This window comes from Bidens hawaiensis, unplaced genomic scaffold (assembly GCF_021521415.1).
Source record: "Bidens hawaiensis isolate Kalapana, Puna unplaced genomic scaffold, B.hawaiensis_p1.1 tig00063265_1, whole genome shotgun sequence".
NCBI classification, from domain to species: Eukaryota; Viridiplantae; Streptophyta; class Magnoliopsida; order Asterales; family Asteraceae; genus Bidens; species Bidens hawaiensis.
In genome coordinates this window covers 29,765-46,027 of record NW_027501311.1, presented here as the reverse complement: position 1 = coordinate 46,027, position 16,263 = coordinate 29,765, and the positions used below count along the sequence as shown (strand labels likewise).

At 44.0% G+C, this 16,263-nt stretch overlaps 1 pseudogene across 1 annotated transcript; it reads left to right on the top strand.

Annotated features, from left to right (window-relative positions):
* Positions 1 to 2,935: 2,935 nt before the first annotated feature.
* LOC143603874 (factor of DNA methylation 5-like) lies at positions 2,936 to 14,474 on the top strand (annotated as a pseudogene). Its single transcript, XR_013148156.1, has 6 exons — positions 2,936 to 3,572; positions 12,822 to 13,111; positions 13,185 to 13,345; positions 13,424 to 13,492; positions 13,577 to 14,128; positions 14,223 to 14,474. The product of XR_013148156.1 is annotated as a factor of DNA methylation 5-like (transcript).
* The last annotated feature ends 1,789 nt before the right edge of the window (positions 14,475 to 16,263 follow it).

Sequence of the window (16,263 nt, the reverse complement as noted above, 5' to 3'; positions counted from 1 at the left end):
CTCCGCGATTGGTTTAAAAGCTTCCCCAAAATTCCTTTTTGGTTGGACGTCCGTGTCCTTACGCTTCCCTTTCGCCTTTATGGCGAGGGTTCGCGTCGGTATCAGACTCCAACTCGTCTTCTGAGTACTCGCAGTCACTGCTCATATTGAGGTGTTGGCGAGTACTGGTGAATTCGTCAGCCTGTTGAGCTGAACGCAAGCGTTCATCCAATTCGGCTTGGAATTCTCTTTGCCGTGCTTCGGCCCACGCCTTCACTTGATCTAGTGTTTGGCGAGGGACCTTCGTTCGTTTTTCCAGTTGGGTATCGGTGAACCCCAATGGAATATTTACTCCACTTGCCCCGGCTTGGGTAGTCGGGGTAGTGTTCGTAAGGATTGTATAACCGCCGGTGTTCCCCCCAGTTGCTGGGGTGGTTACCGGGGTTTCTTGGTCAGTTACAGGCCTTTGGACCGGAGTAACGTTAACCATTTCTTCAGAAATTGTGAAAACTAAAATAGTTCTAGCTTTTATGCACGGATGGCGCCAATGAAGAAACACTAAGTGACCCAGTACAGATTATAGATAATCTGGGGGTTAAGTAATGTTTCCCACGAATGAGGTCTAGCTGAGAAGGCTGTTCTTCAGGAGACCTGCAAAACAAACACCGTAAGCTCGTCACTGAGAAGGGGGGGGGGGTTCCTCCTTGTGACCACCCTCCGGCGTGAGAATCAGACTAGGTTGCTCTGAATATAAGTGTATATTAAGAGATTGCTAGATAACTGGATAGCAGATGATCTTACCATTCCAAGATGTTGGAGTATTTATAGCCGAAGGTAGGTTTTCTAGAAGGTACAGCCGGCTGAATAGTATTCCTGTTCAACCAACAGTGGATTACGCACAGGCCATACTGGTTGGTGGGTAGGTTACGGCCAACAGTAACAAAGTCGGCTGCACTATTCCACCAACTGTAGACTATGCACGTCCCACTGACGGTGGATTGTACGCAGGCCATGCTGGTTGGTGAATAGGTTACGGCCAACAGTAACACTATTCCACCAACTGTAGGCTGCGCATGCTCCACAGTAAGGGTTGGTGAGTAGGCAGCGGCTAATAGTGACAAACAGTACTAGAGGGTGCTCCTCCTCGCACTGTTGTCGGTGAGCTGTCACCCTGTGATTGGCTCATGGGCTGTTCTGGTCAGATCGTCTGTCCTATCCATACCTTGGTAGGTATGGTACAAAAGATCTTTCAGAATCAGACTGGCTCATTTGGGCGGGATTGTTCCCGCCTTGCTCATTCCTTCACGTGACTGCTGAAGTAGCTAGTGTCTTGTGCGTGTAGCCCTGCTGTCTGCGGGTAGCCTTCCCTGATGGCTTGTATCCGCAACTGCGGGAACAGGCGGGGTACTTCACCATTGGGAGGCTTTCCCTGCGTGTACAGCTTGCGTACTGCGCGTAAGATTCTATGAGCATGGTGGGTCCTGCGGGAGCAGATGGCCTTTGCGCAGACGTCCCTGTTCAAGGTGAGTCTTGCGGGACCAACTGGTCTCTGCTGGGACCTACCTCTTCAATGCTCGTTGTTCCATTTCAGAAATCATTTTGACCATTCCATCTACACTCGATTTTTTCTGGCGACTTTGCTCTCATTTTCATCCACAGCTTCCAGCGTTGCCGACGATCGTTGCTGGATCATAAACCTTAACCTAACGTAGCTCGCTAGGGTTTTACTTTGTTATTGAGTTTTACTTCAAGGTATACAAATCTAATCTCTGTGTTGTGTTTGTGTTATTTTACTTATTTACCCCCTGTTTTCCCCGACAAGTTTGCTCGATCAATTCCGGCATAGTTGACGTTCTTACTAGTGCAAAAACCTAACAATTCAGATCTAGGGTTACTTTTGTCAATTTGTTTATTAGATAATTAAGAAATTTGCTACTACAATTTCATCAACTATTCATATATTAGCTATATAAGATTAGATGATTTGGTGTATTGTATCTGCATGCATACCTAAAGGTTTAGGTACTTGTTTTCGTTTAAGTTAACAACTGCTGCTGCTGCAACAAGATTAATTAATTAATTATTTACCTGTTAAGATCAAAGTACCGATCAAACTTGTTGTAGATGGTAATATGCCGTTAATGCGCTAAAAAATCGAATATCGATTATCGCGGTGAGTTTAATTTCATGCAGAATTGTGACACCAATTTGTAACCTAAGACCTCACATTTTGTAACCTAGGGTTTTCAGTTGTTTTATGTTTTTCTTTTTTTTATCTCATCTTATAAATATACTTTATTACATAAAAATTGTAACTCCAATTTGATTAACTAATTATAACTATATTTTTTATGAGATCTACATGATCAAGGCTCACCTACTTGTTTTTATATATTAAGTTTCATTGCTCTTTCCATTTCCATGGTTAAATGTTTGTTATTGTTGGTATTAATCTCTTGTTGATTTCATGATCTTGATGCATGTGTGTGTGTATTGATGTGGCGGGGAATGCAACACTTAAGTTGGTGATTTATAATACTGTATTTAAAGGAACGAAAAAGCATTGGCCAATTAAACAAAAAATCTAGTAAAAACGTAATTATTTATTAAGTTTTACATAGCAATAGCATACTAAAATTAAAGATAAAAAACATGCTATGGTGTAGTTTCTTTTTGTTAAAAAACATGACGCACAAAAAATTTATTGACATTTAAAAAAATGGGGAACGTGCATGCGCTAAAAAGATTTAGCTTTATGTGAATTTACCTTTTTGTGCTCATGGTATTATAATGTTGTATAGATATTGTTTTTCTAACGATGATAGTTTTGTTATATGACTCAAACTAGTTTATATATCTGTTGAAATCAAGCCTTTTGTAGATGTTTCTTGATAGAACTGATTTCATGTTACCGAATTTGTGTGTTTGATATATTGTAATTCGCAAGATAGGTGCAAGATGAGTCAACGTAGTAGATATGCACTTGACATTGATATCGGAATTGAGAAGTATAAGCACAAGTATCTCAAGGAACTAAGAGGCGGTTGTTTCAAAATTAAGTTTTCAGAAAACATCTTAAAATGTCCCTTTTGTACTGATAGTAGACTACTGTTACAACGATCTCCTTCGGCACGCAAATCGCATTGTGCGAGAATCGAAAGGTGCAACCTTTAAAGAAAAGGCCAAACACATGGGATTGATTGAGTTTTTAAAGAAGGACTTTGATACTAAAGCTAAACTCAAGAGTTTTCATTCAACAAGTGATAGTTTACTAGATACAACTCAAAAGCAAAATGCTAACGAAGACATATATGTTTGGCCTTGGATGGCTGTGGTTGCCAACATTCCTGTTGAATATAAGAACAGTAAGTATGTGGGTGACAGTGGTAATAAGCTGAAAGTTGATTGGACAGGAAAGGGCTACAAGCCGGAGAAAGTGCATACTCTGTGGAACTATCAGGGTCACTCGGGGCTTGCTGTGGTTGAATTTGGGAGTACGTGGGATGGTTTGTGTCGTGTTGTGTTTTGATGTTTATGAAGGATTTTGAGGTAAACAGACATGGAAGGGAAGATTGGTTTAGTAGGGTGAAGAGGTAGGTCCCAGCAGAGCCCAGTTGGACCCGCATGACTCACCTTGAAAAGAGACGTCTGCGCGGAAACCAACTGGATCCGCAGGACCCACCATGCTCAGAGACGTGACGTCCTTACGCGCAGTAAGCAAGCTGTTCCCGCAGGAAATGCCTCCCAATGGTGAAGTACTCCGCCTGTTCCCGCAGCTGCGGATACAAGCCATCAAGGAAGGCCACCCGCGCAGCAAGGCTACACGCACAAGGCACTTAGCTCTCAAATAATTCAGTAGTCACCTGAAGGAATGAGCAAAGCCGGGGAACAATCCCGCACAAAGGCGGGAGGGGAAAATGAGCCAGTCCGTATGATACTGGAGGATCTTTTGTACTGTACCTGACGAGGTATGGGCAAAAGATCTGACCAGGGATACGACAGCTCATTGACAACAGTATGGCGAGCAGCATGCTCTTGTACTGTATGTCACTATTAGCCGCTGCCTACTCACCAACTCCTGTCATACCACGTGCATAGCCTGCAGTTGGTGGAAAAGGAATAGTACACAGCAGGCTTGGTCACTGTCAGCCGCTACCTACCCACCAACTACCAGCATGGCACGTGCGTAGGCCACAGTTGGTAGAACAGGAATACTATTCAGCCGGCTATACCTTCTTGGAAACCTACCTTCGGCTATAAATACCCCAAATGGTATGATCATCTCATCTTATCTTGTATCTTGTATCTTATACCTGATATCTGCTCTAGCAATCTCTTAATATACACTTATATTCAAGAGCAATCTAGTCTGATTCTCACGCCGGAGGGTGGTCACAAGGAGGTACCCCCCCTTCTCAGTGACGAGCTCACGGTGTCTGTTTTGCAGGTTATCAGAAGAACCATCTTTGCCGGGTCTAACCCCTCGTGGGAAACATGTATTTAACCCCCAGATTATCCGTAATCTGCCCGGGGTCGATTAGTGTTTCTTCATTGGCGCCATCCGTGCATAAAAGCTAGAACTTCATTTCTTTTCAGTTTTTTCAAACTTCTGGAAAGATGGTTAAAGAAACGCCGGTAACCACAACCCCAGCTACTGGTGGGAATACCGGCGACTACACAGTTTTTACGAACACTACCCCGGTTACCCAAGCCGGGGCAAGTGTTGTAAATTTTACGAACACTACCCCAGTTACCCAAGCTGGGGCAAGTGCAGTAAATAATCGCTCACTGGGATTCACCGATACCCGGTTAGAGAGACAACGAACGAGGCTCCCCCGCCAAACACTCGATGAAGTTAAAGCGTGGGCGGAAGCACGTCAAAAAGAATTCCAAGTTGAGTTGGATGAACGCTTACGTTCACTCCAACAGCCTGAGGAATTCGAAGAATACTTGGACGATGATTCGGAGGAATCCGATAGTGACGCAAACCCTCGTCATAGGGCGAAAGGGAAGCGTAAGGAAACGGACTCCCAACCGAGAAGGCGTTTTGGAGAAACCTTCAAACCAAAAAACACAGGTGGAAACCCACGTGACTTCTCCAAAACATTTACACCAACTGCTGCAAAGGCGGGAACGTCCAAATTTGCAAGGGACATTGTGGAAGCAATCGTCCCGAAAAGTGCCAAACAGATGTCCAACATCGGCACTTACGATGGTATATCTGATCCAGACGATCATTTGAACATGTTCATAACGGGGGCAACCGTCAGTAGTTGGACGGAACCTACGTGGTGTTACATGTTCCAAATGACGCTTGTTGGGGCAGCTAGAGCGTGGTTCGATCGTCTACCAGTCCACCACATCTACGATTGGGAAGACTTCCAGCAGAAGTTTAGCCAACACTTCAGCCAACAAAGAAAGTATACCGAGGAGCAATGGACAATCCTCAATTGCATTCGAGAAAAAGATGAATCTTTTCCAGACTTCATCACTCACTTCAACTCAAAGAAGCTAAGTCTGGGTAATATTAGCGAAGATCTTGTTCGCGCTGCTTTTATCCAGGGCGCGAACGACCCAGAGCTCATCCGCACCTTAACGGGTAAAGATGGCATGCCATCCACATGGGATGCCATCATGACAGCAGCTAAACGCTTTGCGGAAACGGAGAAGCAACTGGGTAGAGATCTCCCCCAGAGCACAAACCTCTACACCCAGAAAACAAGAGAAGACAACGTCCTTACCGCCCGACTAAACAAAAAGCGGAAGCTAGGAATTTGGCAGTCAAGGGTAAACTTTGACACCTCATCCGGCTTGCAACATCGGTTAGGCGGAAGGGATAACGTACAGTCGAACCAGAACTCCAGATGGACGCCACTCACCAAAAGCGTCACCGAGATATTCGCCACTGAGGAGCTCCCATGGCCAAAGGCTCCAATAATCCGACATCGTCACAATGCTGATCGGAGCAAATACTGTGACTTTCACAAGACAAAAGGCCACAACACTGAAGAATGCACAGACGTAAAGGACATCGTCGAAGCATTTGTCAGAGATGGGACGTTCGCGCACCTCGTGGCGTAACGAGCGCTGAGCAGGCTGATGCGTGTAGAACCCCAGTTTGGGAAAACACGAATAAAACTGCAGCTTCAATGTTGGAGACTACATACTGCGTAAACAACGAGATCCCGAACCAGGTGCATATCGGCTCGATGACACTCCCAACCCAACAACATGGAAGGGAGCTCAATTACACAGTGCATGTAGATCAATTCAAAACTTGTAAAGAAAAGGACCAGAGCCACTTCTAATGGAAATGATTCTCCTTATCACATTGACGCTGATGATTTTACATTTATACTTTATGAACTTTCCACACGGATATGCCGGTCTTCACCGCATACATAAGTGTGAAAGTCGTTGCGTGGGGAAGGCGGCAAAACCTGCATAAAACCAAAAAACGGCAAACCTACACGCAGGTCAGTTAAAGGTAAAGTTCAGTCATCCCACTAAATGAAAGTGCCGGTCTATCCGCACGAATCATGATAGAGGAAACTGAACACTAACCTATTAACAACCGCGCGTCGAACGGTTAATTTATTCAACACTGATGCCGGTCTTCACCGCATACATAAGTGTGAAAGTCGTTGCGTGGGGAAGGCGGCAAAACCCGCATAAACCCAAAAAACGGCAAACCTTCACGAAGGTCAGTTAAAGGTAAAGTTCAGTCATCCACTAAATGAAAGTGCCGGTCTATCCGCACGAATCATGATAGAGGAAACTGAACACTAACCTATTAACAACCGCGCGTCGAACGGTTAATTTATTCAACACTAGTAGGCCGGTATTCACCGCATAATTACGTGAAAAGTAGTTGCGTGGGGAAGGCGGCAAAACCCGCATAAACCCAAAAAATGGCAAACCTTCACGCAGGTCAGTCATAGGTAAACGTTGGTCATCCCACTAAATGAAAGTGCCGGTCCTAACCGCACAAATCATGATAGAGGAAACCGAACTAACCTATTGACAACCGCGCGTCGAACGGTTAACTTATTCAAAATACTTAGAAAATTTCTAACAGAAGGATGAGGAAAACCTCCACGCAGGTCAGATATAGGTGAAGTTTAGCCATCCTACCAAGTGCAAGTGACGGTTTCACCCGCACAATCACGAAGGGGGAAGCAAAACTTCAACCTATTATCTACCACGTTCAAAGGTTAACTTATTCTAAACACTTAGAAAATTTCTAACAAAAAGATGAGGAAAACCTCCACGTAGGTCAGATATAGGTAAAGTTTAGCCATCCTTCTAAGTGCAAGTGACGGTCCTACCCGCACAATCACGAAGGAGGAAGCAAAACTTCAACCTATTATCTACCACGTTTAAAGGTTAACTTATTCTAAACACTTGGAAAATTGCTAATTTAAACTAAAGTATGCATGAGCAAGTCATAACGTTTATAAAGCAAGTCATCCAGTGAAAGTAGCGGTCTTACCCGCATAAAGATTTATATTACATAATAATTTATTACAAGAATGGCCGGGTAACTACCCGCCTACAAGAATATAAATCTATACAAGCTAAACCTATCCTAACAGTGGGAAGGGATCTTAAGGTTCAAGCTTCAGGACCACTCCCTCCAAACCCACTTGTACCCGCACCATTAGTTGGCTGTGGCGGTTCAAGGAAGGTCTTTAGAATGGCTAGCCCATCATCAGCAGCAGCAACTTCATTCACCTTCTCCACCACTGGATGCGGGAAGGCGGCATACTGATTCACTGCTTGGTCATAAACAGCTTCAGTATCAACATCATATAAAGGGAAGTTGGAAGGCGGGATGCCTTTCTCAACGAACCCTAGACCAAGCAGGAAACCGGCCTTTTCCCCATCCTCGTGAGAAGCGTTGAGGGCTGCACTCATGGCATCGTCGTATGATGTGTCCGTGAAGACTCGATGCACAACCTACAAGAAAAAATATAAGTATCAAAACCTTTTCTATTTACAAAGAAAAGCGTAAAGATATAATGAAATTAAACATACCTGAGACAACGCTTCTCGAAGAAGCCATTCCTTGGCAACCAGAGCCTCCTGGAGGGCAGCTTGAGCTTGGTTACGGGCGCGTTCGGCTTCACTTTTATTGAGGTTGGCAAGCAACACTTCTTTAGCCGCAGCCTCTTCAACGCCCTTTAGCTTCCGCTCAGTGTGGTCAAGCACCCCCCTCTGGTCCAAGATCTCTTGGAGCTTCTTGGCGTCTTCCATCGCCAAGGCATCATGAGCCTGTTGGAGCGCCTCTAGTTTGGCTTTAAGTTCCTCATTCTCGAGGCGTAGAGGCTCAGCAACAGCTTCAGCCTTGGTGGCCCTCTCGGTTGCGTTCCGTGCAGTTTCCTTAGCCAGCCGAAGCTGTTCGTTAACAGCTTGGGCAGCCTTGGAACGGGCCTCGAGCCGGGCCTGAACTTCAACCTCGAGGGCCTTGAAGGCCTTCTCCTTTTCCGCAGCCACTGCGGTAAGCCTCTTGTTCTCCTCCCGGACAGCCCGCGCCTGAGCTACTTCTTGAATACGAGCTGCTTTTAACTTGTCGTTTTCACGACAGAGCAGCTCGACGCGCCGCTACATCCGGGCCAGAAGAATCCGAAGCTCGTTGGTTAGCCTACCCTCCTGGTAGCTAGCCATTGCTTCCCCCAACGCACCACTGGGAGCTGCGTGACGAGCCCACTCCACGCACTCCACAGGCGTGCGAAGGGTTGTTCCTCGGCGGATGTTCCATCGTGGAACATACACTTCATTGGAATCCGACACTGCAAAAAACAAAAAGCAGTTAGGAAAAGATGATATATATATAAAAAGGCTAAAAGAACCCTACGCACCTGTAGGGTCGACAACAGGCCGATAGCCGCCAAACCCACCACCTGAACCCAAGGGAAATCCATCCAAGAGGTCAGGCAGATGGGAAGGAGGCAGAGGGTGGTGAGAAGCCCCAAGAAGGATCGGCCGTAGCTGCCGACGTCGGAGGAGGCATGGAGGCCGCCGCGGTAGAAACCAACGGAGGTGAACTCACCGGAGGTGAACTCACAACCGTGGTCGCCGCTGCGGAAGTATCCGCAGAAATAGTCACCGCCGGCTCAGTGAAAGATTCAGTAAATATGGCACTGACAGCCGGTGGAGATGTCATTACAGTTGGAACAGTTGGCTCAACTGGGTGAGCAACTGAACCAACTGAAGCAGGCGCAGCCGCCTGGGTCATCGCCTCAGGTAGGATGACCAAGCCTACCGTCATGGGTCCGGAGGTGCTCCTCCCCGCTCCACCCTGGAATGCAGTAGCATCCACGCCTGCACAGAGAAGATATAAGTATAATGGCGGAAAGATATGAAGTTAAAAAGTAAAGTTTGTACTTACGGGTTTTCTTGAGCCTAAAAGTGCGAACAGGCGGGGACGAACCCGATGGAGCCGGCCTCTTCACGCCGCTCACCGTCGTTGTCCTGGGCTGCTCGGAGGTGACGGTCGTCTCAGCCTCCGGAGCAGTGGTCTTAGCACCACCAGGGTTCCCCGCCACCTCCTCGCTTTCGGTCTCTGAATCAGACCGATGAACCGGATCGGCAGTGGAGGCAACCTTCGCCTTCCCCTTCCCGCCGGCAGCCTTCTTCTTCCGCACCAACGGAGGACCATCTGCTGATTCCTCATCAGAAGATGACAAGATTAAAGGAATTCCAGCAGAGGTTTCAGCATTGAGAGGTCGAGGGTTGAATAACGCCTTACCTGGCCGCGTGGCGCTCAGAATAGGGTGGCCTGGCGGGTAGACCTCCACAAACCGATCCCTCGTTTGCTCCAAGATGGGCAACTCGTTCTCATCGAGAGCACGAGTACCCATCCGAGCGGGACCATCACTCTCCCGCGGCTGCAGGAGAGACTGCAAGTCGTTCCCCTCTGAAATAAAAGAAACAGTTAGAAGACAAACCTATATAAACAAATAAGACAAAGCATACCGTAAGGGACAGAGTTCAAACCGTATTCGAGGACAATGGGAACCTGTGACGCCTCCTTCCACACCCGGCTCATCCCAAGCATCACCATCCTAGACTCCGCAAAGCGGTACACCGGAGTCTGGATCTGGGAGATCTTGGCGAACCATTCCGCCTCCTGGTAGTTCGGGGCGTGAAGGGCGGGGAGTGCTATCCCATTCTTAAACGTCATCGCTATCGGGACGACGCGAGCGGAGATATAAAAAAACTCCCTCTTCCACGACCGAAGACTGCGCTCGGTTGCGCAGATCTTCAGCCCCTTGATCCGGTTAACCAAGGTGTACCACCCTTGGATGCACCTCCAAGAATAGAAGGTCATCAACCGGTCAACATGGGGCTCCACGCCCAGAATGAGGCACACCCACTCAAAGTGGCGGATCTTGGCGATCGCCATCGGGTGTACCTCCGTCAGATGCACACCGTGCCTCTCCAAGACACGGTATACAAACTTCGTCAATGGGAACCTGAGATTCCCATAAACGAAGAATGCAGCGTACACCCCTATCTTGCTCTTCGGGGCATCGTACACCGTCTGGTGTGGCTCCGGAAACTCAGGCTCGAACGGCTCGAGCATGAACTTCCAGACAATGTACTGAAAAAGATCGGCAGGAAGAGCGCACTGGCACTCGCCAGCAGTGCTCTTGTCGTCCTTATCAGAAGTGGACGACGGATTCTCGACGAACACGTCAGACTCCTCGGCAAAAGAAGACATGTTTGGATGAACAGAAACGATTTCAGAAGAATGCTCGACGGAATAGTGAGTATTCGCCGGAAATCGTATAGAAGATGAAGAGAAAAGTGAAAGTGTGGATTGCAAAGGACCCTCTCCCCCTTTATATACTCATCGCAATTAATGCGATGAATTTAATGCGGAAGAGAGAGAAATCGCAGGTGCAATGAAACTATGACACGTGGCAAAGAGCAAGCTGGCAACAGCTGTTGAAATGACGCGTGCCATTAATTTCGCGGTCACGCGCCCGAAAAATCGCGCCCACGCGCCTGAAAAAGCGTCTGGAATGACCATGTACTGTCACGTCACCATAACTTCCTGCACGTCCTGACACAGTCAGAAGAAACCGTCGCACGACGTTTCAACAGTTTGGACTGTTCTTATCCTTTCACCAACTCTTCGAATTTCAAAATTTCCAAAAGATTCAAAAGCGGGAATATACCCCTTACCTTGGCAACCAAGTAACTATAAGACAGGTGCGAGTACAGTGTTAAGGCAAAACCCTTCACATACTTAGCACCTGCAGGGAATTGAAGCCAATAATACCTCGGCAACCAAGTAACCATAAGACGGGTGCGGGTACAGTGTCAAGGCAAAACCCTTCACATACTGAGCACCCGCAGGGAATTGACGCCAGGAATACCTTGGAAGTAAAGTAACCGTAAGACGAGTGCGGGTACAGTGTCAAGGCAAAACCCTTCACATACCTAGCGCTCCGCAGGGAATTGAAACCAAGAAGGATCTTCTGGGCAATGCTTGCGGAAACGGGAATAACATCCCCGCATAGCGGGAACGTCGAGAACTACATTGTTTGAAGCTCCAAGATGGAATTGGTGGTTTTAACATAATTGATCACTATGTTCAAAACTACCAAAACCTCATGGAGAATCTACACAAGTGGGACTCAACGCTCCTGACTTGCGAGGAGGTTACAGACCTACCCGCATCATACCCAAAGATCAAGCAGGAAAGTCGGGAATTTCTGCAAATGACATTAGGACTTCCGCGGGAAGAATCCCCATGGAAAACCTTAAAACTAAACCCTTTTCAAAACCCTTTGCTTAAGTCCAAAAGTTCACCTCACTTATTAAACATTCATGAGAAGAACATTGGACTGGGGGGACTTGAAGAGGTAGGTCCCAGCAGAGCCCAGTTGGACCCGCATGACTCACCTTGAAGAGAGACGTCTGCGCGGAAACCAACTGGATCCGCAGGACCCACCATGCTCAGAGACGTAACGTCCTTACGCGCAGTACGCAAGCTGTTCCCGCAGGAAATGCCTCCCATTGGTGAAGTACTCCGCCTGTTCCCGCAGCTGCGGATACAAGCCATCAGGGAAGGCCACCCGCGCAGCAAGGCTACACGCACAAGGCACTTAGCTCTCAAATAATTCAGTAGTCACCTGAAGGAATGAGCAAAGCCGGGAACAATCCCGCACAAAGGCGGGAGGGGCAAATGAGCCAGTCCGTACGATACTGGAGGATCTTTTGTACTGTACCTGACGAGGTATGGGCAAAAGATCTGACCAGGGATACGACAGCTCATTGACAACAGTATGGCGAGCAACATGCTCTTGTACTGTATGTCACTATTAGCCGCTGCCTACTCACCAACTCCTGTCATACCACGTGCATAGCCTGCAGTTGGTGGAAAAGGAATAGTACACAGCAGGCCTGGTCACTGTCAGCCGCTACCTACCCACCAACTACCAGCATGGCACGTGCGTAGGCCACAGTTGGTAGAACAGGAATACTATTCAGCCGGCTATACCTTCTTGGAAACCTACCTTCGGCTATAAATACCCCAAATGGTATGATCATCTCATCTTATCTTGTATCTTATATCTTATACCTGATATCTGCTCTAGCAATCTCTTAATATACACTTATATTCAAGAGCAATCTAGTCTGATTCTCACGCCGGAGGGTGGTCACAAGGAGGTACCCCCCCCCCCCCTTCTCAGTGACGAGCTCACGGTGTCTGTTTTGCAGGTTATCAGAAGAACCATCTTTGCCAGGTCTAACCCCTTGTGGGAAACATCTATTTAACCCCCAGATTATCCGTAATCTGCTCGGGGTCGATTAGTGTTTCTTCATAGGGAAAACTGCAAAGATGATAAGTTGTATGCTTGGATTGCAACAGATAAAGATTATAATTCCTTTGGTGTTGTTGGAAATTATCTTAAAAAGAATGGTGATTTGAAAACTGTGGCAGGCTTTCAAAAAGAAGAACACGCAAAAGATTCGAAACTGTTTATGGGATTGAAAACTATGATAGACAAAAAGGACAAAAGAAGTGAAGAAATTAATGTTGAAATAAGCAAAACGGATATTGAATTGAAGAGTGTTATGAAACAGAAAGAAGAGATGATAGAGAACTTTAATAGAGGTACTGTTTTCAAGATTGTTAAACCTCTATGTTTCATTTATCTTAATTTTTATTTATTTTTGTTCTTGATCAGATATGGAGATGATGGAAAAAAAGGCCGGTGAGCAGCTTAAAATGATTACAGCTGAGCATGAACGGAGCATTTGGCTGCTGGAAGATCGTGAAAAGAAACTTAGAGCACGCGAAGTTAAAAATGACGATGAGAAACGGAAGCTTGATAATGCGAAGAGAATGGTACTCGATTTTGTTTTACATGCTAGATTGTTATTATTAAAACAATGGAATATTTTTTTATTATTCTTTTTTTGGCAGAATGAAATGGCAATTCTGGAGCAGAAAAAGGCAGATGAAAGAGTGTTGAAGCTAGCTGAGGAACAGAAGGTTTGTTAACAAACTTTCAGATTGAATCATGTGTTTTCATATTAGTTTTTTATAATTGTATTTGATTTAATAAAAACACGACAGAGAGAAAAAGAAAAACTTCACCAGAAAATTATCGAGCTTGAAAAGAAGCTTGATGAAAAGCAACGGTTGGAGCTAGAGATCAAGCAAATGAAGGGAGCCTTGGAAGTGATGAAACACATGACTGAAGAAGATAATGAAGCAAAGAAGAAAATGGAATCAATTAAAAATGATCTGAAAGAAAAAGAAGAGGAACTTGTGTGTTTGGAAGAGCTTAATCAAACATTGATAGTTAAAGAGCGGAAGAGCTAATTAATGTGAGTTTTAATCAAGTCATTCATCTAAACTGACAAAACTTATTTGAAATTACTGTTTTATCCCGCTTGTTTGAATTTTGAACAGGGTTTTAATAAAAATACTGTGCGCGCACATATTTTTGTCAAGCGTATGGGGAAGCTTGATGTAATGCCTTTTATTGCTGCTGCTAAGAGACACTGTTCTAATAATAAAGAGGCATCTGAAAATGCCACAAACTTGGCAGATTTGTGGGAGAATCATCTCGGGGATCCTAGCTGGCATCCCTTTAAAGTCATCACTGTCGGAGGGCAAATCAAGGTATTAATTTCTATACCTATCTTTTGTCAAATTTTATAAACTGTTCTAGTTGATTAAAGTAGATGTGGAATAATGAAATATGATTACGCAAGAGGTTTTGAATGAAGAAGATGAGAAGCTTGCAAGCTTAAAAAATGAATGTGAGAAAGATGCGTATGATTCCGTCGTAAGAGCTCTTAATGAACTAAATGAGTACAACCCTAGTGGTAGATATCCAATCCCGGAACTTTGGAACAACACGGAGAAAAGACCCGCGACATTGAAAGAAGGCGTTGAATATCTTCTCAAGCAATGGAAAACTCGTAAGCCACGCAAACAGTGTTAAGAAAGGTTGCAGCCATCTTATAACTTTCATGAGTTATTTAAGCTAAAACTTATAGTACTAGTATGAACACTTTATTTGGGAGTGGCACCTGATTGGGATCCACCTGAAAACTACTATGTTATTATTAGTTTGTGCCTTGTATTCTTCATCCACAGCGGTGGTGATTATGTTTTTGTTATTATTTAAAAATTTTACATCTGAGATATTATTATTATCTTCCATCCTCTTAAGTTGATCATATGATACTTGATTTGAATTAGTATTAGCCGGTACACGTTTGTGAATGGCGATTAATAACATTATGCTTGATAGGTAGAATAAAATACATTATAACATTTGGCAGTAGAATTAAGGGTATGTTTGGTACGGGGTAATGGATTAGATGAGGGAATGGAATAGACATGAAATGGATCATTACCATTCCATTGTCATGTTTGGTTACCATGTAAGAATGAAATAATTAATCACTCTATTATGATTAATATTTTTATTAGTAATAATAATAACAAATAAATCAAACTAAATAATATTAATAATAAATGAATATTCATAATAACTATTTTTAGGACCCTCGTGCTGTAACGAGATCGTTAAACCGTATATGTATTGTGAAATGTTAACTCAACAAATTTAGAAAAAATGTTGATAATATAGTAATGGTTCTAATATAATAATAGTTATATTATAATATACGAAACAATAATGATAGTTATATAATAATATAATAACTATAATTGGAAAATAATAATTATAATTTTATAATAGTAATAATGATTGTTGACTTTTTGACTTTTTCATTCTTTGAAGGAATGAAAAAAAAAACACTCATACCTATGAGAATGAAAAATCTAAAAATGAAAGGAATTTCATTCCATTTGAAATGATCTATTCCATTCATGTATGGTAACCAAACATGCTTTTTTTCATTTCTTTGGAATGACATACTATATTCCACCTTTCATTCTTCCATAACAAACACTACCTAAATATGAAAATTATGTGATAGGTTGAATAAAGGCAAATTCCCAAATAGGTTTTTGTGAAAAAGGATTTCTAGTTTATACACATTTTCTATACAATTCCAAAAAATAGGTATTATAAACTAGTGGGAACGAGTAGGTTCTTAAGCGAAACGATTAGTTTACGGAACCAATAAAAGCATGCCACGTGGCCATAAACTACCTGAAACGAGCACGTTCCATACTTGTTTAGTCGCCATGAGCACGCTCTATGCATGCTTCGTTTACAACGCCCACGACTACTGCATTAGTGTTTTAATCGCGACGAGTAGTTTGGCTGCACGCGAAACACATCGGCACGAGTAGTTTTACAAAAACCTAACTGGACCAACTATTTTGCAAGCTATGAGTATATCTTGGTCAACGACTGGTCCTGGGTATACGTCTCGAATTAGAGTAGTTTGTTGATGTTTAGCTCGTCTCGACTACTTTGTAACACAATCAACTCGTGCCTACTAGTAGCTACTTGTGGTCACCTTTTAACTCATTTCCATGGCCGGCCTTGAGGGTGTACGAGCCGCACCCTCGGCCAATACATAATTTGTATGAGGGCCATTTATATATATATATATATATATATATATATATATATATATATATATATATATATATATATATATATATATATATATATGGGATTAGGTTCATTTCAGAAGTTTTCTTATTGTGAGAAGTGCGAGAAGTCCTTCTAGCCAATCATATAATTTCCTTTTTATTTTATGTTTAATTAATTACTAAGGCATATTAGTAAAATTTTCATGATTTGTTTTTGGTAACTAATAAATAAGTTA